Source organism: Taudactylus pleione, unplaced genomic scaffold (assembly GCF_031769625.1).
Source record: "Taudactylus pleione unplaced genomic scaffold, aTauple2 ptg000086l, whole genome shotgun sequence".
Classification (NCBI taxonomy): Eukaryota; Metazoa; Chordata; class Amphibia; order Anura; family Myobatrachidae; genus Taudactylus; species Taudactylus pleione.
Genome location: NW_028284488.1, coordinates 5,607,772 through 5,627,681, shown reverse-complemented (window position 1 = coordinate 5,627,681; position 19,910 = coordinate 5,607,772). Strand labels below are relative to the sequence as shown.

At 46.9% G+C, this 19,910-nt stretch overlaps 1 pseudogene; it reads left to right on the top strand.

Annotated features, from left to right (window-relative positions):
* Window positions 1–19,910, top strand: part of LOC148529130 (transmembrane protein 209-like) — a 438,870-nt pseudogene that overhangs the window by 16,374 nt on the left and 402,586 nt on the right.

Below are 19,910 nucleotides of genomic sequence, written 5' to 3'. Positions count from 1 at the left end.
TTTGCTTGTCGCTTGTACTCCTCTTCTGGGGCATTTCTTGTCACTGTACAACAGTAGTCAGCAAGCATAGAAACATTTCACCTACCCTGATATATGTCTTGGTGAAATCGCTCACAATGCTCGCCACTCACTGCACCGCAGTTGTCAGGGAAGAAGTCCAGGTGAAAGTCAAGAAAGTGGATTTTGAGTGACATGTTGCAGCCGAATTGATACTTTTCTAGAAGGTTGTTCAAAACATTAACCTAGTTTACGTCTCTTCTGTTTTGCTCAAGATGCCATGCATGACACCTTTCAAAGCAGCGTTTTCATTAACCTGGAAGCCTCTGTCGAAGTTTTCAATTTTTACGAAGTTGGCGAGTTTGGTCTTGGTACGGCAGATCAGATGACATATCATCCACATTGGGCAGTGTGTACAGGCTATGTCGCTGACTATGCACGATCCCGCACGTTGTCAGCGGCATCGTCTGTTGGACCGGCGATATTGTCAGCAAGGCCATGCTGACGAATGCAGCATGGCCCCCGCTGTCACTACCAACATCGGCTAGTGTGTTTGCACTTGCCGATGCCTGGTCCCGCCGTTAGCGATATTGTGCTGGGCACTCATCGTTTTAGTGTGTACCCTGCATTAGTGTAGTAATCCCTTTCACATCACCTCTTCTGTTTCTCTACAAAATATAATTCTGCTTCCAGATACAAAACTACAGCCCCACACTGGGATCACCACAATATCCTAGTGCCACCGGACCTGTGGAAAGCAGTGGCTTAAGATCTCGGTACCGTTCTTCACCTTCTGCCTACAGCTCCCCTACAGGCATGGATGATTACATGACAGATCTCAAATTACTGGACACATTCTTGCGTTGTGAAGAAGAAAAACAGCAACGTGCTCAGCTAGGTAGGAGGCTTAAATCAAGTGTGCTATCCCTCTTTTGTATGAATGCATTTACCAAGGATTTTGCAAATTATGGGAAGTTTTTAGTCCCTTTCTTGCAAGATCCTCATTGCTTTGCTTTGTGTGTTAACTTGTTAATAAGATTAGGAGGTGTTTTCTAATGTTGCAATGTTACCATGCTGCTTCTTCATCGGGTCAGATAGAATGCAGATAAAATCTGCTGAAGCATGTAGAATATTTTTTTTACTTTCATTACGCCACCATATTGCACAGACCTGAACAGGGGTTATTGCTTGAATAATGCCCTATTGGAGATTATAGTACAATTTTTAATACCAGACCTATGCGTGCACACACAATTTAAGGTTGCATTTTTATTTGAAGTTCGTTAACCTACAGTATTTTTGGACCTGGGGAAAACGACGGCACCCCAAGGAGACAGACTCAAGCAGGTGAAGAGCATATAAAGCTACACAAATACATAGCCATAGCATGCTGAATCAGCAATGCTGACTTCTGTGCCACTGTGATGATCAATTATTATTATTATTTATTTTTTTGTAAAAAAAAATGTCCACGCATGCTCATATTCATTTGATTCATTTTAATCATCATCTTAGATGTATAATGACCATGTTTATCTTCAATTAAAGTCTATAGAAATGCATTCATTTGAAGTTGCACATAGCATCTCTGGTAGCTGGGAGTGCCTGTGAATTAGTGTGGGAGTCTAATGATTCTATTGCATTTGTCATATATTCAGGGAGTCCAGAATCCAGTTCCTCGTCAAACAGCCCGACCTCCTGGAATTATAGCTGATCCATGGGGGATTATGCACACACTTTGAGGAAGTATCAGTACCAATTGGCATGCCGGTCTCAAGCTCCTTCTGCACAGAAGGATGAAGCTGATCTTGGCTCCAAGCAAGCAGCGGAAGAGGTACAGTAGGACAGGCTATTCACTATTACATTTCTCATTCATCCTATCTGGGGGATACTGCTATACCTTGGCGTGTAGAGGGCGCTGTTCAGGAGTAGGCACATCATTGAAACAAAACTTGTAGGCCTATTGCCACCTCTTCTAACATCCCTCTATGCTTTTCTCTGTAAGGACCTTTCAGACCTAAAGTGAATGAGTTCTGGCTCCATTATAGTGCCCACAAGAAAAATTGGGGTCTAAACAGGCTATTGCTAAGTGTAATACTATTAAGCATTTGCCAAGCATGCATTTTAGCAGAATAACTGGTTCCCAAAAATGTGGCAGCACATTATACAGTATCATTGAGAGCATCCAAGGTGGCACGATATGGGGGTTTGTGTAAGCAGCTGTGTTCAGCATCCACCTAGTTTTTGATGCACTCCTTTAATAAATTTTTTGTATTGGATGTAAGATGCTGGATACAACTCCTGAGCATACTTTCCCATACAGCCTGCTTTAGAACGTGCTGTTTCCATTGTTCCACCTGGATGAAGGAGAGAATGGTATTTTTATACTTGCATCCACCCTTTAATGCATGAATTATAATAACCTAATGCAAGACTTTTAAAATTATTTTTTCTTCGGGGTCCATAGGCTCCACATGGAGACCCTGAGGTGTAGGTGATGGAACTGATTCCGGGCGCAATGCAGTTAAAAGCTTTCAGCTCCCAGGATGCATTGGTCCACTCTCCCTATACCCCGAGCCAGAGGCACCTCAGTTTCATTGGTGCCCTGCCGGAGTCAGGTCACCATTACGCAGGGAGGCTGCTTAGGCAGCCCTTAAGCTATTATTTTTATGATTTGATTTGTTTTCTTTTTCTTCGACTAGAGCGCGCAGCAGCAGACTGTCCGTGGGACGTCTGCTCTGCCGCTCCGTCACCCCTCTGGTGCCGCAACACCAGTATTGATCTGGGGATCTCTGCAGGCATTCCGTGGGACAGCGCTAGCCAGTGCCCCCAGAGAGAACCCAGACTTCAACCGGACATTAGAGGACAGGTCAAGGTTGTCGCCGCTCGCGTGTTAAGGCAGTCGATACCTCCGGTCTCAGGGGAAAGACCAGAGGTGGCTGAGTGTGGACGCAGGCTCCAGCCACTGCGATCCACTAGATAACCAGGGACATATTATTGCGGGAAACCAGCGTCCCAGGGGTTAATAATCAGCCTGGGGAGACAGCTTCCCTGTTTAAGCGAGCTCCTCAGCTCAGGGTGCCTTTCCACTGAGGTCTGGCTTCTCTGAGCTGTTCTCTTCTTCCGGCCACGCCCCTGTGGTAACCTTGACTTTATGTGGTAAGTAAAGAGTTTACCTTGTTTGTTGTGGTTCAATCTTCACTCGACTTACGGAGAGGTGAGAGTAATGGAAGCACATGAAGGGGTGACGAGGCAGCTTGTGGTTTTTATTTTGTGAACACAGGTTTATTAGAGAGTCGGCAGGGCACTTGCATAAATAACACTCCGCATTCAATGAGGCAGCCTTTGTATTGCATCAGTGGGAAAAACATCAATAATGAGATTACACATAAAAACAATGGCATTTGCACGGCACCATACGGATTGGTGTAATAATACTTCGGCAGTATGACCATACAATGTAAGGCAACTTTTACGTTACTATTCACAGTTGAATTCAGTATTGAGCATACATTCTTATCTCAAACGGTTGCACACTACAAGAAAACAATTCAGCAGTGATGTCAGTACTAAACTAACAGTTTAAATGTCCAGATGACCTTAAACACAAAACACTGTATTCCTACCCGTCTTCGCTGCTGCAGCTGGTGGAGCTCTTATAGATCAGTTTAAGTTGATCATGGTACTAGTCCCACTTAGTGTAGCATTTGTTAGTATTAAATCTGGGAGGGAAGAATCGCCAATGTGTATATGGAAGTCCTGTACACAGTACAGCAATTCAGTCACTGAATGTTAATTCCACTTTTCTCTCTATAAGCACATTCAATTCTCAGGCAATCAGGTTATTCAATATTCCTAAACAACTGTTACTGTAAAGTGTCCCGTAGTTCTATCCCAGGTTGAAGGGCTATATTATCTCCTTTCAGTAGTGTATTCCAGCTTTCAAGTATCAAAGAATCACTGTGCTGTGAAATAGGACAGTCTTGGTGTGATCCGGAAAACTTGCAGGGTAAATATTGGTGAGCTTGGTCAGTGAAGCAGATAACTCCTATATACTGAAAGTGAAAGTAACACTGAGGTTCTGCTATTTGCAACAAGGTATGAGAAAGTCCAGTACTACTGAGTGTCAGTGCAGCTCTGCCTGTGGTGCAATCAATCTTCCACTCACCACTCCTGTAGTTACCTCTGGTGCAAGGCTATGTAACTTCTCCACTGCTGGAGCTGTATGTCTACACAGCAGTTAATCGGTGGCCATCTTGTGGTTGGCAGCATGGCAACTCAAAGCAATTGTTGCTGTTGGCCTGCGGCCATCTTGTGGTTGGCAGAAAAAGTTATAAATCACAATAGGACAGCGACTTCTCTTATAAGTAGTATAACTGAAATGAGGGTGCTTTGAAGTTACCCTATGATGGCTGCTGCTGTTGTATGGGGCAGGGGGGATGATTACCCTGTACTGCCTGTTGCCACTGTGGCTGTGTACCTCCACGAGCGGCTCTTGCTGCTGCGCTGGACGCCTTAATGGTGTGCTGCTCTTCGTTGTTGTGGCTCACCTGACCCGGTCTATCTTCCGCGGGTCCCCGGCGTCCACGCTCCCGGCTCGGCTGCTCCCCACTCCACTAGAGCTTTGCAGCTTGGCGGTCTCTGCCCGCTGTCCTCGTGCTGCACGCCACACTTCTCCTCAGCTCCTGGCACGCCCTCTCTTTCGCGGGCACCTGACCACACCCACCGCTTGAGAGACAGGACAGGCTCATCCAATCAGCACCAGCTGTCCCCTTGCTTCACACATGCTGGGGAGACATGTATTAACTCCTTCCTTGCCCAAAGTGGTATTAACCCCTCACAGTCCTAGGGGTGTCCGTTTCATGGGTGTCACACCCCCTCTGAGGTCTCCGGCTGCCATTTTCTTCATGGTGCAGTCGTACCTCTCCCAGGACAGCACGTGGTCCGGTCCCCCTACATACCTCTCCCCAGGGTCAGCGTATGTAGCAAATTTTCCTACACAGACACTGAGTCTGTGTAGTTGAGTGTAGTGCCAATTTGCAGGAATTCCTGCATTGTATGGACTTGTGCAGGTCCCTGCAGCTTACCCAAGCATGAGACAGGACCAGTATATTGCTTCCCTGCTAGTATTAGTACATACTCGTGGTTGCATTGTACCCAGTGCCATATTGTGTGTTATCGTACTCTGCAGAGATGTCCAACAAGGGTAATGAACACATTTATGCACCCATTCTGCAATCTTACAGATTATGTACTGCAGCTTCCAGTGAGGAGGATTTGGTTCGGGATGGGTTGTGTGTGAGGTGTTATAATCCACCATGTACCTAAAACCCCCCGACATTGATGCAGGAGCCCCCTTGGGCGGCCTTTTCTCAGATGCTGGCCGCCTAGCGGTCCTGGCTGCTTTTCCTTCTATGGATTTACCACAGCAGCACGTCATTCCCTCGCAGGGACTACCGCTAATTATGCAGACCCTCCTGTGCCACAGCAGGCTGTCATTCCCACACTGGGATTACCACAGGGTATACCTCCACCATGGGTGGATATTTCCTCTACTTCAGTACAGAGTCTGGCAGCTTCCTTTACTGCCATTCAGACCATGTTGTAGAGTGAGAAACCCGTACGGCCAGCTAAGCGTCCTGTGTTGTCATCAAAATCCACACAGCTATCAGAGATGTCATCTGATGACAGAGGGCAGGGGCGGATTGGGCCGCTGGGAAACCGGGGTACTTCCCGCTGGGCCGGACATCTCTGTCATTAGCAGCCCCGTCAGGGCCTTCACTGCTGTGGCCATGCATGTTAGAAGCGGCGGCGGTGGAGAAGCCAAAGATGTCAGGCGGCTGGGCTGCACGGTCTCTCAGGGCTGCCAGTAACACTGCCTTGCAGTTACCTCTCCCCACCACCAGGTGTCTCACTCCAGTGTGGCCTCCTCATTAGACAGCACAGCTTGCACATCGGCACTGGCCGAACTGCTCTTCGATCTGAACACTGCTGGTGGAGCAGTGAGACCAGGATTTGATAAAGGCTGGTAAGGTAAGTGACCCTCTGGGGGGCCTGAACACAGCTGCCAGCACACACACACACACTGATATGTGACATTGCTATTATATAGGGGAGAGAGAACAGTACAGTGACATCAAAGGGGGAATAATACAGCCCCCAGCACACACTATGTGGTATTATTATATAGGGAGAGGGGACTGCATACCTCCCAACTTTTCAGTATGGGAAGGAGGGACAGGGCGCGCGGCTTCCGAAAAGGGGGCGCAGCCAACTGAAAACGGGGCGGAGCCTCGCGGCTCCCCCCCGTTTTCGTCACTATAGGGGGCGTGCCCAGCACTCTCAGAGATGCTGGGCAGCCCCCCCCAGGCTCTCCCTACGCTAGTGAACAGATGGCGTGCGATGCGCACGGCATCTGTTCACCTTCTGCTCACCCGGTGCTCTGCTAGGCAGAGCAGCGGGTGTGCTCTCCCCAACTTCCCCCCCACCGCGGGACACTGCGACCCGCGGGTGGGACAGCGGGACAGTCCCCTAAAAACGGGACTGTCCCACTGGAAGCGGGACAGTTGGGAGGTATGGGACTGTACAGTGATATATGAGAGGGAACAACACAGCTCTCATCACACACTGATATATGGTATTATTATTATATAGGAGAGAGGGGCAGTACACTGATATATGAGGGGAAATAACACCGCTCCCAGCACACACTGATATGTGGTATTGTTATTAATATATAGGGGAGAGGGGACTGTACAGTGATATATGAGAGGGGGGGATACAGCTCCCAGTGCACACTGATATGTGGTATTATTATATAGGGGAGAGGGGACTGTACAGTGATATATGAGGGGGAATAATACAGCTCCTAGCATACTGATATGTGGTACTATTATTTTATAGGTGACATGCAGGGCTGCCATCAGATATTGTGGGGCCCAGGACTGACAAAATAGGCAGGGCCCCTGGGCCCCCCCTCCCGCTACTGCTAGGTCTAATTAATTATGACTTACCTTATCGCCTTGTGCTTCTTCCTTCTGGCTTCTTCTCCTCCAGGGCTGGCTAGCGCTACTCCTCACACGCCGCAGCTCATTTGACATCTCCCATCCAGTGGCGTGATGTCGTGCACCACAGCTCCAAAGGAAAAAAAAATGTAGTAAACAAGTGCAGGGGCAAATACAGGATTTTCTGTGGGGGGGTTCTGATATAAAAAATTAAAATAAAAAATATATATATATGTGTGCTTTGTTAAACATACACATATAATATGTACAGCATAACACACATGTACATGTTATATATAACACTTATACACTAGGGATGTGCAGGCTTGGATTGGTTCGAGTTTGCACGCCGAGTTCGGATTTTCCCTCCAAAAAAACGGAACTCAGAAAGAGGCAAAACGTCATCTTGCATGGACAAACATCATCATTCCAGTCCAGGAATGATGATGTTTGTCCATGCAAGATGACGTTTTGCCTCTTTCTGAGTTCCGTTTTTTTGGAGGGAAAAATCCCAACTCGGCGTGCAAACTCGAACCTATCCGAGCCTGCACATCCCTAATATACACATATATCCACGCTAACATACGTACATACACATACCGGTACATCCACACAAACATACATACTCATATGTACACTCTAACACATACAGATATATACATACGCATATATACACACTAATACATACAGACATACATACTCATATATACACACTAACACATAGACAGTACATACCCATATATACACACTAACACATAGACATATAATTATATACACACTAACACATAGACATATACAGTACATACCCATATATACACACTAACACAGACATATACAGTACATAGTATACCCATATATACACACTAACACAGAAATATACAGTACATACACACTAACAGACATATACAGTACATAGACACTAACACAGACATATACAGTACATACACATATATACACACTAACACAGACATATACAGTACATTCACACTAACACAGACATATACAGTACATACCCATATATTAGGGGTGTGCACCGGCCACTTTTCGTGTTTTGGTTTTGGATCTGGATCTTTCTTCGTGTTTTGGATCTGGATTGGTTTTGCCAAAACCACCCTTCCGTGTTTTGGGTTCTGGGTTTTGTGTTTTGGATCTGTATTTTTTTGAAAAAAAGCATAAAAACAGCTAAAATCACAGAATTTGTAGGATTTTCTGCCCCTATGCTATTATTAACCTCAATAACCTTAATTTCCACTCATTTCCAGTCTATTCTGAACACCTCACAATAGTGTTTTTATGTCCAAAAGGTTGCACCGAGGTAGCTGGATGACTATGCTAAGCGACACGAGTGGGCGGCACAAACACGTGACCCATCTAGGCGTGATACTGCAGTGGCAGACAGGATGGCAGTTTGAAAAACTAGGCCCCAAACTGTACATAATGCAAAGAAAAAAAAGAGGTGCAAGATGGAATTGTCCTTGGGCCCTCCCACCCACCCTTATGTTGTATAAACAGGACATGCACACTTTAACAAACCAATCATTTCAGCGCCAGGGTCTGCCACACAACTGTGGCTGAAATGATTGGTTCGTTTGGGCCCCCACAAAACAAGCTGGCAATTAATCTGTCCCTGCACAAACTGGCTCTACGGAGGCAAGATGTCATCCTCATCCTCCTCATCCACCGATTCCTCACCCTCTTCAGTGTTGTGTACATCCTCATCCTCACAGAGTATTAACTCGTCCCCACTGGAATCCACCACCACAGGTCCCTCTGTACGTTCTGGAGACTGGTCTCCCTGGAAGAGCTGATAATTTATTTTGATGAACATCATCTTCTCCACATTCTGTGGAAGCAACCTCCTACGCCTTTCGCTGACAAGGTTCCCGGCTGCACTAAACACTCTTTCGGAGTACACACTGGGGGGGGAGCAACTCAGGTAAAATAGAGCCAGTTTGTACAGGGGCCTCCAAATTGCCTCTTTTTCCTGCCAGTACAGGTACGGACTGTCTGACATGCCTACTTGGATGCTGTCACCAATGTAATCCTCCACCATTCTGTCAATGGTGACAGTATCATATGCAGTGACAGTAGACATGTCAGAAATTGTTGCCAGGTCCTTCAGTCCGGACCAGATGTCCAAACTTGGTCCTGCCTGCCCTGCATCACCGCCAGCGGGTTGCTTAGGATACCTACGTTTTTTCCTGGCAGCCCCAGTTGCGGGAGAAAATGAAGAAGGAGCTGTTGACGTGTCACGTTCTGCTTCAGCTGACAGTGTTTTCACCAGCAGGTCTTTGCACCTCTGCAGGCTTGTGTCGGCCGGAAAGAGAGACACCACATAGGCTTTAAACCTAGGATCGAGCACGGTGGCCAAAATGTAGTGGTCTGATTTAAACAGATTGACCACCCTGGAATCCTGGCAAAGCGAATGAAGGGCTTCATCCACAAGTCCCACATGCCGAGCGGAATCGCTCCGTCTTAGCTCCTCCTTCACTTTCTCCAGCTTTCTGCAAAAGCCTGATGAGGGGAATGACCTGACTCAAGCTGGCAGTGTCTGAACTGACTTCACGTGTGGCAAGTTCGAAGGGCTGGAGAACCTTGCACAACACGGAAATCATTCTCCACTGCGCTTGAGTCAGGTGCATACCCCCTCCTTTGCCTATGTCATAGGTGGATGTATAGGCTTGTATGGCCTTTTGCTGCTCCTCCATCCTCTGAAGCATATAGAGGGTTGAGTTCCACCGCGTCACAACCTCTTGCTTCAGGTGATGGTGGGGCAGGTTCAAGAGTGTTTGCTGGCGCTCCAGTCTTCGGCACGCAGTCGCTGAATGGCGAAAGTGGGCAGAAATTTTTTCGGGCCACCCAAAGCGTCTCCTGCACGCCCCTGTCGCTTTTCAAAAAATTCTGCACCACCAAGTTTATTGTGTGAGCAAAACATGGGACGTGCTGTAATTTGCCCAGATGTAATGCCCGCACAATATTGGTGGCGTTGTCAGATATCACAAATCCCCAGGAGAGTCTAAGTGGGGTAAGCCACTGGGCGATGATTTCCCTCAGTTTCTCTAAGAGGTTGTCGGCGCTGTGCCTCTTACTGAAACCGGTGATAAACACCGTAGCCTGCCTTGGAACAAGCTGGCGTTTCTGAGATGCTGCTACTGGTGACGCTGCTGCTGTTGCTGCGTAAGGTGATACATCTACCCAGTGGGCTGTCACAGTCATATAGTCCTTAGTCTGCCCTGTTCCACTTGTCCACATGTCCGTGGTTAAGTGGACATTGTGTACAACGGCATTTTTCAGGACACTGAGGACACTTTTTCTGACGTTTCTGTACAGTCTCGGTATCGCCTGCCTAGTGAAGTGGAATCTAGACGGGATTTGGAACCGGGGACACACTACCTCCATCAATTGTCTAAATCCCACTGCACTAATGGCGGATACCGGACGCACGTCTAACACCAACATAGCAGTCAAGGCCTCAGTTATACGTTTTGCTTCAGGATGACTGCTGTCGTACTTCATCCTCCTCGCTAAGGACTGTTGGAGGGTCAATTGTTTAGTAAAAGTAGTGGTGTTCCTACTTCCTCTCTGGGATGATGAACGACTCCCAGCAGCAGCAACAGCAGCAGCGGCATCAGGAGGCGTAGCAATGCAGGATCCTCCGGAGGAATCCTGGATAGGAGAGTCAGTCATGCCAGTGACATGGCCTGCAGGACTACTTCCGATCCTGACTAAGGAGGAAATTGACGAGGAGGGAGTTGACGGTGTGGTTTGCAGGCGCTTGGATACAACAGGACAACGGGATTTAGGTGTCCCTGGACTGCTTACGGTCTTAGCCAAAGTTTCTGAACTTGACAGTAACTTATTATGAACACGCTGCAGGTGCCGTATAAGGGAGGATGTTCCTAGGTGGTTAACGTCCCTACCCCTACTTATTCCACCTTTACATATGGTACATATGGCAAGACAGTTGTTGTCCGGATTTGGATAGAAATATTGCCAGACCAAAGAGGTGGAATGTTTGATCTTCTGCCCAGGCATGACCATGATGGGCTTTTTCATCCCACGGACAACAACTGTCTCCCCCGGAGCCTGATTTAAACAAACCACATCACCATCAGAATCCTCCTCGCCAACTTCCTCCTCAGCGCCAGCTACACCAGTATCCTCATCCTGTTGTACTTCAACAGTGACATCTTCAATTTGCATATCAGCAAGTGGACTGTGGGTTCTCCTTTCAGCACTTGCAGGGGGCGTGCAAATGGTGGAAAGAGCCACCTCTTCCCGTCCAGTGCTGGGAAGGTCAGGCATCGCAACCGCCACCACACTTGGACTCTCCTTGGGGATTTGTGATATCTTCTTAGAACGCACAGTTCTTCGCTGTGCTTTTGCCAGCTTAACTCTTTTGATTTTTTTAGTGGGAGGAGGGCTTCCATCGTCATGTGAAGCTGAACCACTAGTCATGAACATACTAGGGATCGACCTTAGCCGTTCCTTGCCACTCCGTGTCGTAAATGGCATATTGGCAAGTTTACGTTTCTCTTCATATGATTTAAATGTTTTTTTTCAAGGTCATTTTCCTGAACTTTGTCATTTGGGATTGTATGTGCCCTCTACTATGACATTGGGCATCGGCCTTGGCAGACGACGTTGATGGCATGTTATCGTCTATGTCATGACTAGTGGCAGCAGCTTCAGCACTAGGAGGAAGTGGTTCTTGATCTTTCTCTATTTTATTTTTATCGGAGAAAGTTTGGTCCTCCATTTATGTTTTTTCGATTTGATATATACGTGCGGCTAAACACAGAAAATATTTTTTTATTTTTGCTGGAGAGTAGTGCACTTTGTGGGTTACACCACCCTTTAAGAAATGAGCCAGCCGGCTCTTTACTTATGGGACACAGGCGCACGCTTGGCGCTGCTCCTTTGTTGATGCACGTGCGGGTACTGCGCACACAATTCACAAACACAGAAAATATTTATTTTTTTGGTTTGGAGTGCACTTTGGGGGTTACAGCACCCTTTAACGGTCAAGCCAGCCGGCCCTTTACTTATGACACAGGCGCACGCTTGGCACTACTTTGTTGATGCACGTGCGGCTACTGCGCACACAATTCACAAACACAGAAAATATTTATTTTTTTGGTCTGGAGTGTACTTTGGGGGTTACAGCACCCTTTAACGGTCAAGCCAGCCGGCCCTTTACTTATGACACAGGCGCACGCTTGGCACTACTTTGTTGATGCATGTGCGGCTACTGCGCACACAATTCACAAACACAGAAAAAATATTTTGTTATTTGGTTTGGACTGGAGTGTACTTTGGGGGTTACAGCACCCTTTAACGGTCAAGCCAGCCGGCCCTTTACTTATGACACAGGCGCACGCTTGGCACTACTTTGTTGATGCACGTGCGGCTACTGCGCACACAATTCACAAACACAGAAAATATATATTTTTTGGGTTTGGAGTGTACTTTGGGGGTTACAGCACCCTTTAACGGTCAAGCCAGCCGGCCCTTTACTTATGACACAGGCGCACGCTTGGCACTACTTTGTTGATGCACGTGCGGCTACTGCACACACAATTCACAAACACAGAAAATATATATTTTTTTGGTTTGGAGTGTACTTTGGGGGTTACAGCACCCTTTAACGGTCAAGCCAGCTGGCCGTTTACTTATGACACAGGCGCACGCTTGGCACTACTTTGTTGATGCACGTGCGGCTACTGCGCACACAATTCACAAACACAGAAAAAATATAATTTTTTTAGCACTTGGGGGGAGCACCCCTGATGGACAGAGCACCCCCTGGACAACACTACAGCACCCCTTTAGGACTGGGACACTGCACAGGACTTTGGAGTGGACACAGCCCCTATGGAGAACTGACTGCACAACACAGTCCAGCCAGCCCCTATGGACTTTGAAGTAGTGGACACAGCCCCTATTAACAACAGCAGCACAGCACAACACAGCCAGCCCCTATGGACTTTGAAGTAGTGGACAACAGCAGCATAGCGCAGCACAGCACAGCACAACACTACTCTGCACTACACTACACAGCCCAGCCAGCCCTAACTCACACCCTCCCTCTTCACTGTCCACAGCCGAGTGAGAAAATGGCGCCGACGCGGTTACCTTTTATAGGATCCAAAACCCGCGAGACCTGGAAGGCGGGATGATGACGTTTTGCCTCGATTTCAGATCCGAGTCAGGCGGGAAAAGTCGAGCCTGACTCGGATCTGCCTCGGATCGGGGGGGGGGTTCGGATTTCAGAAATCCGAACCCGCTCACCCCTACCATATATACACACTAACACAGACATATACAGTACATACACACTAACACAGACATATACAGTACATACCCATATATACTAGGTGTGTGCACCGGCCACTTTTCGTGTTTTGATTTTGGATCTGGATCTTTCTTCGTGTTTTGGATCTGGATTGGTTTTGCCAAAACCACCCTTCCGTGTTTTGGGTTCTGGGTTTTGTGTTTTGGATCTGTATTTTTTTGAAAAAAAGCATAAAAACAGCTAAAATCACAGAATTTGTAGGTTTTTCTGCTCCTATGCTATTATTAACCTCAATAACCTTAATTTCCACTCATTTCCAGTCTATTCTGAATACCTCACACCTCACAATAGTGTTTTTATGTCCAAAAGGTTGCACCGAGGTAGCTGGATGACTATGCTAAGCGACACGAGTGGGCGGCACAAACACGTGACCCATCTAGGCGTGAAACTGCAGTGGCAGACAGGATGGCATTGAAAAACTAGGCCCCAAACTGTACATAATGCAAAGAAAAAAAAGAGGTGCAAGATGGAATTGTCCTTGGGCCCTCCCACCCACCCTTATGTTGTATAAACAGGACATGCACACTTTAACAAACCAATCATTTCAGCGCCAGGGTCTGCCACACAACTGTGGCTGAAATGATTGGTTCGTTTGGGCCCCCACAAAACAAGCTGGCAATTAATCTGTCCCTGCACAAACTGGCTCTACGGAGGCAAGAAGTCGTCCTCATCCTCCTCATCCACAGATTCCTCACCCTCTTCAGTGTTATGTACATCCTCATCCTCACAGAGTATTAATTCGTCCCTGCTGGAACCACAGGTCCCTCTGTACGTTCTGGAGGCTGGTCTCCCTGGAAGAGTTGATCATTCATTTTATGAACATCATCTTCTCCACATTTTGTGGAAGCAACCTCCTACGCCTTTCGCTAACAAGGTTCCCGGCTGCACTAAACACTCTTTCGGAGTACACACTGGAGGGGGGGCAACTCAGGTAAAATAGAGCCAGTTTGTACAGGGACCTCCAAATTGCTTCTTTTTCCTGCCAGTACAGGTACGGACTGTCTGACATGCCTACTTGGATGCTGTCACCGATGTAATCCTTTAACAGACAGACGCACGCTTGTCGCTGCTGCTTTGAGGATTCAAGTGCGGCTACAGCCCACACAATTCACAAAGACAGAAAAAAAAAAAGAATATTTTTATTGTTTGTGGAGCACACTTTGAGGGTTACACCACCCTCTAACAGACAGACGCACGCTTGTCGCTGCTGCTTTGAGGATGCAAGTGCGGCTACAGCCCACACAATTCACAAAGACAGAAAAAAGAAGAAGAATATTTTTATTCTTTGTGTAGCACACTTTGAGGGTGTCACCACCCTTTAACAGACAGACGCACGCTTGTCGCTGCTGCTTTAAGGATGCAGGTGCGGCTACAGCCCACACAATTCACAAAGACAGAAAAAAGAAGAATATTTTTATTGTTTGTGTAGCACACTTTGAGGGTGTCACCACCCTTTAACAGACAGACGCACGCTTGTCGCTGCTGCTTTGAGGATGCAAGTGCGGCTACATCGCACACAAGTCACAAACACATAAAAAAAATAGTTTTTTATTTTTTGGAGCACTTTGAGAGTTACACCACCCTTTAACAGACAGACGCACGCTTGTCGCTGCTGCTTTAAGGATGCAGGTGCGGCTACAGCCCACACATTTCACAAAGACCGAAAAAAAAGAACAATATTTTAATTGTTTGTGTAGAACACTTTGAGGGTGTCACCACCCTTTAACAGACAGACGCACGCTTGTCGCTGCTGCTTTAAGGATGCAGGTGCGGCTACAGCCCACACAATTCACATAGACAGATAAAAGAAGAAGAATATTTTTATTGTTAGTGTAGCACACTTTGAGGGTGTCACCACCCTTTAACAGACAGACGCACGCTTGTCGCTGCTGCTTTAAGGATGCAGGTGCGGCTACAGCCCACACATTTCACAAAGACCGAAAAAAAAGAACAATATTTTAATTGTTTGTGTAGCACACTTTGAGGGTGTCACCACCCTTTAACAGACAGACGCACGCTTGTCGCAGCTGCTTTAAGGATGCAGGTGCGGCTACAGCCCACACAATTCACAAAGACAGAAAAAAGAACAATATTTTAATTGTTTGTGTAGCACACTTTGAGGGTGTCACCACCCTTTAACAGACAGACGCACGCTTGTCGCTGCTGCTTTAAGGATGCAGGTGCGGCTACAGCCCACACAATTCACAAAGACAGAAAAAAGAAGAATATTTTTATTGTTTGTGTAGCACACTTTGAGGGTGTCACCACCCTTTAACAGACAGATGCACGCTTGTCGCTGCTGCTTTGAGGATGCAAGTGCGGCTACATCGCACACAAGTCACAAACACATTAAAAAAATAGTTTTTTATTTTTTGGAGCACTTCGTGAGTTACACCACCCTTTAACAGACAGACGCACGCTTGTCGCTGCTGCTTTAAGGATGCAGGTGCGGCTACAGCCCACACAATTCACAAAGACAGAAAAAAGAAGAAGAATATTTTTATTGTTTGTGTAGCACACTTTGAGGGTGTCACCACCCTTTAACAGACAGACGCACGCTTGTCGCTGCTGCTTTGAGGATGCAAGTGTGGCTACATCGCACACAAGTCACAAACACATTAAAAAAAATTTTTTTATTTTTTGGAGCACTTTGAGAGTTACAACACCCTTTAACAGACAGACGCACGCTTGTCGCTGCTGCTTTGAGGATGCAAGTGCGGCTACAGCCCACACAATTCACAAAGACAGAAAAAAAAAGAACAATATTTTAATTGTTTGTGTAGCACACTTTGAGGGTGTCACCACCCTTTAACAGACAGACGCACGCTTGTCGCTGCTGCTTTAAGGATGCAGGTGCGGCTACAGCCCACACATTTCACAAAGACAGAAAAAAGAACAATATTTTAATTGTTTGTGTAGCACACTTTGAGGGTGTCACCACCCTTTAACAGACAGACGCACGCTTGTCGCTGCTGCTTTGAGGATGCAGGTGGAATCTAGATGGGATTTGGAACCGAGGACACACTACCTCCATCAATTGTCTAAATCCCACTGCACTAATGTCGGATACCGGACGCACGTCTAACACCAACATAGCAGTCAAGGCCTCAGTTATACGTTTTGCTTCAGGATGACTGCTGTCGTACTTCATCCTCATCGCTAGGGACTGTTGGAGGGTCAATTGTTTAGTAAAAGTAGTGATGTTCCTACTTCCTCTCTGGGATGATGAACAACTCCCAGCAGCAGCAACAGCACTAGTAGGAAGTGGTTCTTGATCTTTCCCTATTTTATTTTTATCAGAGAAAGTTTGGTCCTCCATTTATGTTATATTGATATATATACGTGCGGCTAAAGCGCACACAAACACAGAAAATATTTTTTTATTTTTGCTGGAGAGTAGTGCACTTTGTGGGTTACACCACCCTTTAAGAAATGAGCCAGCCGGCTCTTTACTTATGGGACACAGGCGCACGCTTGGCGCTGCTCCTTTGTTGATGCACGTGCAGCCACAGTGCACACAAGTCAAACACAGAAAATATATATTTTTTTGGTTTGGAGTGTACTTTGGGGGTTACAGAACCCTTTAACGGTCAAGCCGGCCGGCCCTTTACTTATGACACAGGCGCACGCTTGGCACTACTTTGTTGATGCACGTGCGGCTACTGCGCACACAATTCACAAACACAGAAAATAATTTTTTTTTTGGTTTGGACTGGAGTGTACTTTCGGGGGTTACAGCACCCTTTAACGGTCAAGCCAGCCGGCCCTTTACTTATGACACAGGCGCACACTTGGCACTACTTTGTTGATGCACGTGCGGCTACTGCGCACACAATTCACAAACACAGAAAATAATTTTTTTTCGGTTTGGACTGGAGTGTACTTTGGGGGTTACAGCACCCTTTAACGGTCAAGCCAGCCGGCCCTTTACTTATGACACAGGCGCACGCTTGGCACTACTTTGTTGATGCACGTGCGGCTACTGCGCACACAATTCACAAACACAGAAAATAAATTTTTTTTTGGTTTGGACTGGAGTGTACTTTCGGGGGTTACAGCACCCTTTAACGGTCAAGCCAGCCGGCCCTTTACTTATGACACAGGCGCACGCTTGGCACTACTTTGTTGATGCACGTGCGGCTACTGCGCACACAATTCACAAACACAGAAAATAAATTTTTTTTTGGTTTGGACTGGAGTGTACTTTGGGGGTTACAGCACCCTTTAACGGTCAAGCCAGCCGGCCCTTTACTTATGACACAGGCGCACGCTTGGCACTACTTTGTTGATGCACGTGCGGCTACTGCGCACACAATTCACAAACACAGAAAATAAATTTTTTTTTGGTTTGGACAGGAGTGTACTTTGGGGGTTACAGCACCCTTTAACGGTCAAGCCAGCCGGCCCTTTACTTATGACACAGGCGCACGCTTGGCACTACTTTGTTGATGCACGTGCGGCTACTGCGCACACAATTCACAAACACAGAAAATAATTTTTTTTTTGGTTTGGACTGGAGTGTACTTTCACAAACACAGAAAATATATTATTTTTTTAGCACTTGGGGGGAGCACCCCTGATGGACAGAGCACCCCCTGGACAACACTACAGCACCTCTTTAGGACTGGGACACTGCACAGGACTTTGGAGTGGACACAGCCCCTATGGAGAACTGACTGCACAACACAGTCCAGCCAGCCCCTATGGACTTTGAAGTAGTGGACACAGCCCCTATTAACAACAGCAGCACAGCACAACACAGCCAGCCCCTATGGACTTTGAAGTAGTGGACAACAGCAGCACTACACTACACTACACTACACAGCCCTAACTCCCACCCTCCCTCTTCACTGTCCACAGCCGAGTGAGAAAATGGCGCCGACGTGGGTACCTTATATAGGATCCAAAACCCGCGAGACTCGGAAGGCGGGATGATGACGTTTTGCCTCGATTTCAGATCCGAGTCAGGCGGGAAAAGTCGAGCCTGATTCGGATCGGACTCGGATCGGGGGGGGGTTCGGATTTCAGGAATCCGAACCCGCTCACCCCTACCATATATACACACTAACACAGACATATACAGTACATACACACTAACACAGACATATACAGTACATACCCATATATACTAGGTGTGTGCACCGGCCACTTTTCGTGTTTTGTGTTTTGGTTTTGGATCTGGATCTTTCTTCGTGTTTTGGATCTGGATTGGATCAGCACTAGTAGGAAGTGGTTCTTGATCTTTCCCTATTTTATTTTTATCAGAGAAAGTTTGGTCCTCCATTTATGTTATATTGATATATATACGTGCGGCTAAAGCGCACACAAACACAGAAAATATTTTTTTATTTTTGCTGGAGAGTAGTGCACTTTGTGGGTTACACCACCCTTTAAGAAATGAGCCAGCCGGCTCTTTACTTATGGGACACAGGCGCACGCTTGGCGCTGCTCCTTTGTTGATGCACGTGCAGCCACAGTGCACACAAGTCACAAACACAGAAAATATATATTTTTTTGGTTTGGAGTGTACTTTGGGGGTTACAGAACCCTTTAACGGTCAAGCCAGCCGGCCCTTTACTTATGACACAGGCGCACGCTTGGCACTACTTTGTTGATGCACGTGCGGCTACTGCGCACACAATTCACAAACACAGAAAATAATTTTTTTTTTGGTTTGGACTGGAGTGTACTTTCGGGGGTTACAGCACCCTTTAACGGTCAAGCCAGCCGGCCCTTTACTTATAACACAGGCGCACACTTGGCACTACTTTGTTGATGCACGTGCGGCTACTGCGCACACAATTCACAAACACAGAAAATAATTTTTTTTCGGTTTGGACTGGAGTGTACTTTGGGGGTTACAGCACCCTTTAACGGTCAAGCCAGCCGGCCCTTTACTTATGACACAGGCGCACGCTTGGCACTACTTTGTTGATGCACGTGCGGCTACTGCGCACACAATTCACAAACACAGAAAATAATTTTTTTTTTGGTTTGGACTGGAGTGTACTTTCGGGGGTTACAGCACCCTTTAACGGTCAAGCCAGCCGGCCCTTTACTTATGACACAGGCGCACGCTTGGCACTACTTTGTTGATGCACGTGCGGCTACTGCGCACACAATTCACAAACACAGAAAATAATTTTTTTTTTGGTTTGGACTGGAGTGTACTTTCGGGGGTTACAGCACCCTTTAACGGTCAAGCCAGCCGGCCCTTTACTTATGACACAGGCGCACGCTTGGCACTACTTTGTTGATGCACGTGCGGCTACTGCGCACACAATTCACAAACACAGAAAATAATTTTTTTTTTGGTTTGGACTGGAGTGTACTTTCGGGGGTTACAGCACCCTTAACGGTCAAGCCAGCCGGCCCTTTACTTATGACACAGGCGCACGCTTGGCACTACTTTGTTGATGCACGTGCGGCTACTGCGCACACAATTCACAAACACAGAAAATTATTTTTTTTTGGTTTGGACTGGAGTGTACTTTCGGGGGTTACAGCACCCTTTAACGGTCAAGCCAGCCGGCCCTTTACTTATGACACAGGCG